Source organism: Akebia trifoliata, chromosome 10, assembly GCF_017979445.1.
Source record: "Akebia trifoliata isolate Shusen 1 chromosome 10, ASM1797944v1, whole genome shotgun sequence".
Lineage (NCBI taxonomy): Eukaryota > Viridiplantae > Streptophyta > Magnoliopsida > Ranunculales > Lardizabalaceae > Akebia > Akebia trifoliata.
Genome location: NC_141384.1, coordinates 1,611,292 through 1,622,872, shown reverse-complemented (window position 1 = coordinate 1,622,872; position 11,581 = coordinate 1,611,292). Strand labels below are relative to the sequence as shown.

At 33.9% G+C, this 11,581-nt stretch overlaps 1 long non-coding RNA gene across 1 annotated transcript; it reads left to right on the top strand.

The window, feature by feature from the left end:
- Nucleotides 1–4,027: 4,027 nt before the first annotated feature.
- On the top strand, nucleotides 4,028–6,380 carry LOC147392648 (uncharacterized). Its single transcript, XR_015182258.1, has 2 exons — nucleotides 4,028–4,608; nucleotides 6,117–6,380. It is a non-coding gene; the product is annotated as an uncharacterized LOC147392648 (long non-coding RNA).
- The last annotated feature ends 5,201 nt before the right edge of the window (nucleotides 6,381–11,581 follow it).

Here is an 11,581-nt window from a genome sequence, read left to right as displayed (position 1 = left end):
TTTGACGTACCATATGGATGAAAATCATACAGTAACAGCTTTCAAGTATCCATGAATCAAGAATTCTCCAACCATATTAGGGAGGAATATTTGAATTATCCGTAATATATATATATAAATAAAGAGTCATGATAATCTGATGCCCCCCTCTGACATACGCCCCCATCACAGAACCGTAGATCATTTGCCTCGGGATACATTAGAAAAAATTTGTGGTTCTGCGTATCCCAAGGCAAATGATCTGAGGTTCTGTGATGGGGGTGTAGGGGGCGTATGTCAGAGGGGGGCATCAGAAAATCATTATTCTATCTAAAAATAAAAGATTAAATTTTTCTTAATCATATCTATAGTTTAAAGACACTAGCTATGTAGAGGCATCATCATATTGGCTCCGGTGCATCTGCTCCAAAGCGGCCGCAGTAGTTCTTTAGTATTGGAGGGGGAAGAGGGCTGAAAGGGAAGTTCTTGGCCCAGCAATCATCAGTAACTTGGCTGATGGCCTCGCAACAGTCACGACTCAAATAGACTTTGTTGAGCCGTAGTGACACATAGATATCTGCCACACACCTTGGTACACTTTGAACACTCGACCAGCATTTGTCCTCCATTGGTGGTAAAAGCCCAAACCCACCACTGAACGGAGGGTCATTGATGATTATCCACCCATCTGCCATATCCATGATTGCGAAGTTGGTCACTAAAATGACCCGTCAACAGCATCATCAATGACATATCTCTTGCTCTAGTTGCCATGGTTTTGAGAACCCAAAGTTTTCTTATGCTTTAGTAGTGCTTACTGAGGCTTATAAGTATGCTTGTTGCATTGGGTCTTAGAGGGGAAAAGTTGGTTGTTTATATAGGGGAAATGCTTTGAACTGTTTGTTGTTACTCTTCCCTTGTTTTATTGCAAAGGTTTTTTACTTGGAGAAAGTATGTGTTGAAATGGGTTCCATAGAAGAGTTTGTGTAGTCCCATTCCAATGCCATTAGATCAACATGTTGGATTTTACCAAGTCAAAGAATTACCATCAAAGTTAGAAAATTGTAGTTAGGTCAATTTTGAGTTTTGAACTATGATAAATCCAAGATATGGTCCATAGAATTAAGGATCTTGATCGATTTTTTTATCAGACAAGTGTGTGGTTGGATTTCCTCTATGGAATGTTGTACCCTTCATAATTTATTGTGTTTAAATATCAAAATAACCTCCACTCCTTAAAAATAAAAAATAAAGAGACATATATCCTATATACATTTGTTTAGATGCTAATGTGTGTTAATTTCCCTTATATATCAAGATCAAGATGACCCGGAATTATGATCCAGATCCGATTAGTTTCAAGTCATGGATCCAAATCCATTTCATAGTCCATTTCTTAATGTCTTCTACCTTAACCTGAGTCAGGCTTGGGCTTAAAATTTAGAAACTTACCCACCCAATCTTGGGTGGCAAGTTGGGTAAAAAACTCAAGACCGAGTTATGTGGCTATATACAATATTTTGTGAATAACAAAATATGTAAGAAATTGTAATCCTAAGCTGATGAACCAATGGCATGACGCCACGTGTACTTAAAAAAGCAAGTTTGATTGGTTGGTGGAGAGAAATTCTCTAAGTGGACATGAGTTCAAATTTTAAGTAATTTTTTAATACACATGGCAACATTTTATTGGCACATCAGCTTAACACAAAAATTTCTTAACGGCAAATTGGTAATCTTCAATATGTGATGCATTAGGCGACCAATGAGTTGAAGGGTCCCATAGAGAAGAATAATTGTCTACACATCAGCGTGTGGTGGACAACATTGGGTGTGAATCAGTGTGAGCCACCAATTTTCGGGATCGATAGATTTTTTTTACTAATAGAAAAATCAATCTAGAATTTCACAAATTCTCGAATCACACAAAGGCTAATGAGGTAATTTTGAAATTTTGGATGCCCTGCAGTACATATTGATATTTGTGATTGGTTGATTCGAGATTTTGTAAAATTCAAAATTGATTTTTCTATACGAAGAAAAATTTCTTCTTGATCTTACCTCTCGAAGAATCAAATTATATTGGTCAACAAACTCATGTCTGGTCAGGTCAAATTTGGTAATTAAGTGCAATCATGGGACCCACCTTTTTTTTTTTCAATGAAATTCTTTGGGAAACTGAAGGGTGACAGCTTAAAATTCACTTAAAACGCCACTTTGAGAAAACTCTAGTGTCCAAACGAAAAGATTGTGACATGAGAAGAGAGAATACGGACCACCTAACACCATCGATTACTTCTCTTTTTTTCTCTCCCCTTAAAGAAGTTAGCTGATACTCATTGACTTATTCGACTGAAGAAAAGTTTCACTGCCTTAAATCTTAGTGAATTAGGGGTGTCAGTGTAGTTTTTTTTTTTTTTTTTTTTTTTTTGTGATTCGGGTTCTTAACTTATGTGAGTTTAGGCCTCATCTTTTCTACAGTGGGAATTTATTTTAAAAAATTGTCATATTAATAAAATGTATATTTTTCTATCCAAAATACCCTTTAACTTGATTTGACGTTAAACTTGCTATTATCGTCTTTGCAGATGTAATTATTACACTTTTTCATAATATAATATATTTCTCTCACCTCTCGATCATTTTTGTTAAAGTTTTTATCATAATAGTTGAAGAAGATGATTTCAAATGGGGAAGAAAATTTAAATGAAAAATAGGAAAGTGCCTCTGTAACTAAGTGTATTACCTTTGTATTGTAACGTATTTTATTTGTAACGCAATGCATTATTAAATGATATCAAACTTTATAAATGCGTTGTGTATATCGTCATGCCATGCTGAGTCGTCACACATCTTTTCAGATGTGAAATAGTTTCTTTTGCAGGTGTAATTATTACACTTTTCATAATACAATGTACTTATCTCACCCAATCATCATTTATGTTGTAGCTTTCATCGGAATAATTGAAGAAGATTAGAAAACAAGAAGATTTTAGATGGAGAAGAGATTTTAGAAGAAGATTGAAAAGACAGATACAAAAAAGAAAAATAAGTAATTGAAAAAAGGGGAAGCACTTTTATAATGAAATGTATTACCTTTGTACCGTAGCGTAATTTATTTGTAACGCAACGCATTATCGAATGATATCAGACTTTATAAAGGCATCATGTGTATATCGACGTGCCATGCTAAGGCATCATGTGTACTATAATCTTATTTATTTATTTTTTATACATTTTTTACTATAAGGAAAATGTAAAGTATGGAGGTTGGAACTAATACCAGAAGCTTCTTTACTTAATAATGGAGCTTCATCGTTGCTGATCGTGTAAAAATGGAATGACAGCCTATATACCAATAGCTTAAAAGAGTAAAAATGAAAGAGAGAGCAAACCTACAACCAAAGTGTAATACCCCAAAATTTTAATTCGTATCTCGAGGAAAAATAAATAGTGGAATTTAAGAAAATCTTGAAAGTGGGACTTAGGGTAAAACTGTGGGACCTTGTTTTGATCATTTTTAATAGAATATGATCTCACCATTAGATTCAAAATGATCGAAAAACATAGTTTAGCCTATAAGCACGTTCAAATGCGAGTCCAAATATAAAAGTTGCAAAATCCTCGATTACCGGGTCGGACCAGGCTAAAACAGTGACTTTTTGTTAGAGGAATAATTTTTAAAATTCGATCATACCATTGGGTTCATAACGAAAAATTATTCAACATAGACTATTTATTTGTCATTTTTGGAGATCAGGAAGTCGAATTATCGCCAAAAATGAAAACGACATCAAGTTTAGGGGTCACGTCAGGCCAAAAATGTAAATTTTTGATGGAGACATAATTTGTAGAAATTGACTATACCATTAGATCCGGAACGAAAAATTAGGCGAAATAGTATATTCGTTTGTCAGTTTTGGAGACCGAATGACCAAGTTATCGTCGATCAAAACAATAGGCGAAATACCGATTTCGTCCTAACTTTTATATAAAAAAAAATTTAATTTTTTTTTATATAACCCATCTTCCCCAACGCATCCATACAATCGAGACATATAAAACGATTTTTTTTTCTTTTCTCTTCGACCTTCCACCTCAGATCCTTCGCAAACGGTTCGCCGTCGACGATCGCCGCAGAAGGGAAAAAGGTCCGCAGCTACATTCTCTACAAAACCCACCCAACCTTTCTTCATTTCACTTTCTATTTCACTCGATATCGTCAAAAATCAGCCGTATTTGGATACGAAAATTTCGAAACTTTGACCTCGGATTTCGTCCGTTTCGAGGTCAAACCGTCTTCCGACGCAGAAGGGAGAAACGTCCGTAGCCTCATTCTCTACAAAACCCACCCAACCTTGCTTCGTTTTACTTTCTATTTCACCCGATATCGTCAAAAATCAGCCGTATTTGGATACGGAGATTTTCGTAACTTCGACCTCGATTTTCATCGGTTTCGGGGTCAAACCGCCTTTCGCCGTAGAAGGGAGAAGAGACAAGCACATCGAGATCTTCAAAACCACCAGGTCGATTTCAAAAATCAGACGCTTCGAAGTTCGGTCCGTCTCGATTTCCGTGCCGATCGCCTCGATTTCCGTGCACGTGTTTTGATCCTTTCGCCTAGAGATTGTAAGGAACTCTGAATTTCTATTAATAATCATAGATTGTGAAAATTGCATTTAGGATTTTATTGGAAAATTTTGGATGTATTTTCGAAATATAGAATTCTTTGTTTATTTCAAAATTCACGCCAGAAATTGCATGTTTGATATGTTTAATTGTATTTTTAACAAATTATACGTGGGTAGAGTATTTTAACGGGTTATTGCCATAAATTGGGTCTTGTACACTGCTCGGACCCCGTTTTGATATGAAATTTGTATTTTTTTTTCAATATTATTGATAGAAATAAATTGTATAGTTGAAAATTTTGATTTAATATTCAATGAACTCATATTGAGTTGATGAATATCAGAAAATGGATATTTTATGAAGAGATTGAAAACTGTAAAAGTCGAAAAAAAGGGAAAAAGGGTATGAAATGGTAAAATGTCAGAGTCACACCCGAGGGGTGATGTCTGCATTTTACGTTGTTGTGTTGTATGCAGGTTGGTGAACGGATATCCAGGGATAATGTTACTGGTTGCATGTTTATTTACTTTCTGTTAGCGCGAGGCGCTCTGTTATGTTATTTATTTTAGGCCGGGTGGCCACACTTGCATGGTAGGAAACTGGATATCTATTCTCAACCTTGTATTGTTAATTTCTCTTTTGTTTTCAAATGAAAATAATATATATATAAGTAGCTATTTTGTGAGCTGTTAAAGAGTTTGTGAATGCCTGAAGGGATAGTGCATCATATCATCCGGAGTGGTGTACTATCCTGGGATGTACGGTAGGGACCACCAAACTCATACGTGGTATGGGACGCGTATGAGAGTGGAGTCACAACTGGAATCCGGGTTTATTCCTCTCTATCTTTACCAGTGAACTTGTAATGTAAAGGTGGTCGTATACGAATGGTTTGTATCTTTGGGAATCACATGTACGCCTGATAGGCATAGACGAAGATGATTAGTCAGTGATCACTAACAATCTATAGTAGTCGAACGTTCCGACACATTGAAAAGAGACCCATTGCTTACGGTCACGTCAAACGGCCAGCCTGAGCCGGATAAATGGTCAACCAAGCGTGGTAAACAGCGACCAGCCACAAAATCAGGAACTAAAAGCCCGAGAAGAATTGTAACATCATATCCCGACTGGGAGTGATCCAGTCGTGAATCCCAACTCTCTAATTCCAATACTCCACCAGTGTGTATTATGTATCTGTTGCTTATTTTGATATATAAGATGAAATGAATGTTTATTGTTTCCATTTGATCAATTAGATTTGTATAAAAAGAGAATGTTATAGTGAGTACTGCTGATCGATGTAATGTGAGTTTTAAAATGTTTAGTTGCTCATCCCTGGCTATATGTACCAGTTAATCGTAGTTTTCTTCTGTAAAATTTTGTTTATTTTAAAATGATTCAGTATGTTTATTCGTTCATGTTAGGAGAGGTTATTGGCAGAAATTGTTGCTTCCTTACTGGGTAACCCTTGTTACTCACCCTTTCCTTCTCTATTTTTTTAGTTTCAGATCTAAAGCTTGGCGAGACAAGTATAGAGCACGAGTGAGAATCATCTGGTGGGTCAAATAGATAGCCAGACTTTGTCACTTGGTAAGTATTGGAGTTATACTCCATTTGTCTAGGAGTATTATAGATTTGTATTGAGCGTTAGGATTCTTGTTAGAGTGAGAAAATTTTGTATAATCCCGTAAATTTTCTTCTTCCGCACTCTGATAATTCGTACGTTATTAGACTTATATAGGCTTCCGCTAGTATTATATTTTGTATATGTATGCAGGATTGTATGTCGTTTATCAGGTGCAGGTTGAACGCCTTGGAATGCTAACATAAACAGAGGAGACCATGCCGAAATTTCGAGGTGCTACATAATACCTCGAGATCTGACATGGGGATTTGTGTTAGCGTTTCGGCGGGGCGCCACACAAAGTTTCATGGAGAAGGAAGATGCGTGTAAAAATGACAAAATAAGTTTCAATAAGAAGTTGTGTAAAATTGTCTGTACCATCTACTACATACTAGATTTTAGGTCCAGGGGATAACTCCCAAGATAAACATAAGGTTGAAGGATATTTCGATTTTTTTGGTAAGATGTGAGGGTAAACTCCTAATTCAAAAGAGATGGGGCCTGAACTCCTAACTTGGAGCCTGAATCGATAAAAACCTTTTTTTTTTCTTCTAATAACAAATTATTGTTAGGTTCAAAACAAATCTGGATAAGAATCAAAACCAATTTGATTTTACTTGATGACTATCCATGTTTGATTTCATATAAATTGCCTTACCCATTTATACATTTTGAAGCCCAAAAAAATCATAAAATCATCACCTAAGTTCTTTCTATGTATTTCAATCATTTCCATCAATGAATCATCAATGACTCTTATTGGTAATGTTGGGTTTGGTGATATAAAATCACCACATTCTTTTGTTTCTTAAGGTTAATGGGTTTTTCCACCTATGTGAGGTATTTTAAGTACAGTCATTTTGTTAATTTATGGGAAACAAAAAGGGTTTTTAGATGGTTGTCAGTGCCTATAAAAGGGGATTTCTCTTTGGTAAAGAGTGTGAGGTAGCATTGAATATCTATGTATGCATTTTTCTTCTCTTATAAAACCTAGAAACTCAGGGTGTTTGAGAGTGATGTACATATTGTTATTACAAGTTTGTGATAACAGGAGTGGGGTCGATTTCTTGTTTGGATCCCTACTAGAGTTGGGTGTAGAGATTTAATGGATTTTACCAAAGAGTTTGAGGTAAGTATAAATCTTCATTCTTGTAATTTTTTCTTTTAGTAGTGGATTTCTATTTGCTACTTTGCCCAATGATGCAAATCTATTGTAGGTGAACCACATATATCTTATGTTGTGATTATGTTCATTATCTCTATTTTCTTTGTTGTTTCTTGCACTTGTTTTGCAACACATTCTTGGGTTTTGGTTATTAGAATTGATTTATTTGGTGGTGGAAATAATTAATTTTCGTGTGTGGCTTGAGATCTAGTTACAATAGGTAATTCGACCATTTCAACATGCTATATCCCCTTGCTACCCCTACATTTCTCAACACTCCAACTAGCTTATTGAGCCCTTGGGGACTATGAACATGATCATCACCACTTTTTTTTTAATTGATAAACTTGTTTTTAATTAGTTCAATAACTTGGTGCTAGCATGATTAAAACCAAGGCTCTGATATCATCACTCAAAGACTTTACCAACTAAGTTAGCTGGTACCTGCCCATCATCAGCACTTAAGATACAATATGATTCAATTTTGTCAAACTGGAGCTTAAGAGAAGAGGAATAAATGGAAGTATTGAAGAGCCTAAGCCATTTCAAGATAAGCAATGGGTGTCAAAGTTTATGAATTTTGTATATGAAAAAGAAAAGAAAAAGTATTAAGACTTGTAAGAGGTTGATGGGGATTGACTTTAGAGAATTTGTAGTAATGTTCTGTCTTCTTGTTCCTTGTTTAAAGTAAATTTAGTCTTTAATAAATTTGAATTTGTAGGGGGAAAGAGTCAAAGATTCAAACTTGGGTGAATTGATCAATATCCATGATTCTTGTTAATTCCACTTATTTTAGAAATAGAACCAAAATTGACAAATATAAAAATGAAAAATAATACAATGATTCTCGATTCTAGGTACCTCAGAAATGAAACTAAATCGACTCATTGAAAACCTTACTCTAAAGAAAGGGTGTGAGTTTTAAGTATAGGTAATTTACCTCTTCAAATGTGCTATGTTTTGAAATTGATGACAAACCCCTCGATCATGACCTTATGTGAGAGACTAAGAGAAAATGTCACAAATATCTTTATATTCAACTTATTGTCGAAATTTATTTTCATTCAACTTCCTTTCTTGATGAACAAACATTCTTTTTAGTATAACTAATTTCACTTTACTAACAGTCATTGCGCTCACTTTGTGAAATCCAAAAACAATATCCGATGCCTCAAGGTTGTAGAGGACAAAATTCTATACACTTTGAAAAAAAAAATTCAAAAAAATATTATTTTTCACTGTTGAATTTACTTTTAAATTTAGTTATGTTGAATTTAATTTTAAAAAAATGTTATTTTTCATTGTTGAAAATTGTTTTTTAAAATTTCTTTTTTTGGATCTAAGCGTTTCAATGAAATTTAGAGAGCTGTAGTGTTGAATTCGTAATGTTGTAATCCACTTGAGCAAAATGACCCTCAGTAAGGATAATGTTTCTCGACAATTTTTTTGTGTGCAATACCCTTGAATACTATTATTGTCTTTTATATTTTAGCTAAAAAAATAAATCATCCACCATAAATGAGAGGTATTTTCAGAAATATTTTAATGATTTTTATTTTATTTTATAATATAGTTAGACATTGTAATTGCTCTCTTTTATAATTCATAAATGAATCCTTGTGAAGGGGCAATTTTGCCATTAAAAAATATATAATATAAGTGCTTTATGTAGGAAGAATTTCTTATTTGAACTTTAGGGGGGGGGGGGGGGGTTTTCTAATAGTAGTTAAGTTGTGTTTAGTAAAATAAAGTATGGGTTACCTTTACAAAGTAATGATACTGTGCATCACCATGCATAGAATTTGGTAACTTTTGACTAATGATAAAGAGACACATGTATTTCTCTTTTATGTGATAAAAGGTCTCTATCACTAGTACTTAATCCTTCCACAATGCTCCATCGAACGAGACAAATATAGCTCAATATCTCCCGATATTTTTGAGGTAGATGCGATATTTTATTTGAAAATTTCATTATCTCAATATATCACGATATAGAGAGGTGAATTTCACTAGAAAAATTGTCCAATCTACAACCGAAATGGGTCGGCAAGATAAGATAAGGACAACTATATTGCTTTTGTTAGTCGATCTTAAAAACTGCATCGTAGACTTAGATGTCCATCAACCTCAATTAACACTACAAAAGCTTAGTACGTTTGGAATATAACTAACCAATAAATTATGAGTTGTGTTGGAGTGACCTTAAAGACGGACATCTTGATGTGGTGGTACACGCATGCACACAGATATATTTTATACGTATTTCAAGAAAAATATAACTATAAATATACGTGTGTCACCACATCAAGATGTCCATCGTATGTTTTCCACTGAGGTCACTCCAACATTAATCATAAAAAATTCTTCGAATCTTAACTCAAATAATTTGAGATTTATCCTTCACCAAATCCTTTTTTTTTTTTAAATCTTGTTCTATATGATTAATATGAAGGAAAATGCTAATATCCAAGACTTTAATGGAATCATTTGAAATATAGATAAATTCGTTCGTGACTCCAAAAAGTAACTCTCAATTAAAACAAAAGATTGAATCCTATTTGAAATAAATTATGGATCGACACATCTGTAGATTCATTGGCAATAGGTAGGGGAGGGGCTCTCTAGTTCAAACCAACAACATGCACATCCTCTTAGTTAATAGGACACAAAGTACATAGTCAGGAGCGGATTTACAAGTGGAGGCACTTGCCCTCACAAGAATTTTAAAAGACTATAGATTAATGAACTATTACGATTGATATTAAATTAATGAGCAAGGTTTTAGCCTAAATTGGTTTGACCCGTCATGAATCGGGTTTAGGTTTATTTATATAGTCCATTTAGTTATTGGGTCTACTCGGGCTAAGTCCTTTTATTATAGGGCCGAGTTTGAGTTTTGAGTGTAGGTTCGTTGGGCGACCAGGCCCGCTATAGTATATTAAAATATATTACATAATTAAAAAAAAATTATAAATTACTAATGGTTCCCATAAAATATTATTGTGTAGAATGCAATAATTTTTTCAAATTTAATAATAAAATATTATTTTGATTAATTTATTGTTATTTGATATATTTTTTATACAATAAAAAATAATTAAAATGGATTTGACCTGACTCGTAAATGATCGAATATAGATGAACGGATTATAGGTGGATCAGGTTTGGACTAAAGTTTTATTTTTTAAATCCAACTTGATGTTTAGATGAGTTGGATTCGACTCATTAACAATCATAGTACATGCAATACCCTCACATATAAAAAAATATAGTAATAAATCCCTATGAACGGCCAACGGGGAGAATTTAAATTTAACACCTCTACCTTTTATTATATTATATATTATATAACATAAAGGTATGTTCACGAGGATAAGAAGCAACGATGAGGTGTGACATTCACAACATGTGGCTTACGAGGAGTTCAAGGTGAGCTTGACCCAAAGTCCATCCACCACCTTTGAAAAACACAAAAATTCAAAACACGTCACATGTATTTAATTGGAAGAGCTATTGGTCTCTACCACAAAATGAAGTTTACTTCATCCATAAGTGACAAGGCCATTGCATCACTATCATTGTTGCATCCAACAATGACCGTGACGTAGAAACGTAAAACACGACTTACACTTGGATCTATAGTATTCCACTTCAAATAAAGTAAGAAAATATATAACTTTTATTTTACTTTATTTTATTTTCTTTTGATATTCAATAATTTTTATTTTTATTTTCAATAATGAGGTGTCAAGACTTACGTCCAATTAAAGGGATCGGATGAGCTAGGGATGGAACCAAGGCATATGGGACCCTTTCCCAGGTATGTTCAACGCCCGTACATCACACGCACTTAGTAAGTGAGGTAACACCTTGAAGAAATATTGCTCGTACTATTTTCAGTGATATTTTCTCTTGAGGTTGTTACTCTACTATGAGAATATCATTACATAGAATTCGATTATCAAATTAATTAATAATTTGAACAATAATATAAATTTTATGGAGATGATGTGCTTCTCAAACGTACTCATGTAGCAAATTTTTTTTTTATAATCAGTGATTTGTTTTTTATCACTTACCATTGGTCATGATTATTGTCTCTTAAGATTATGCATTCTATGAATCACATTGATCAAAGTCAATTTGTGTTACTTCCAAGTCAGACTCTTCATTAT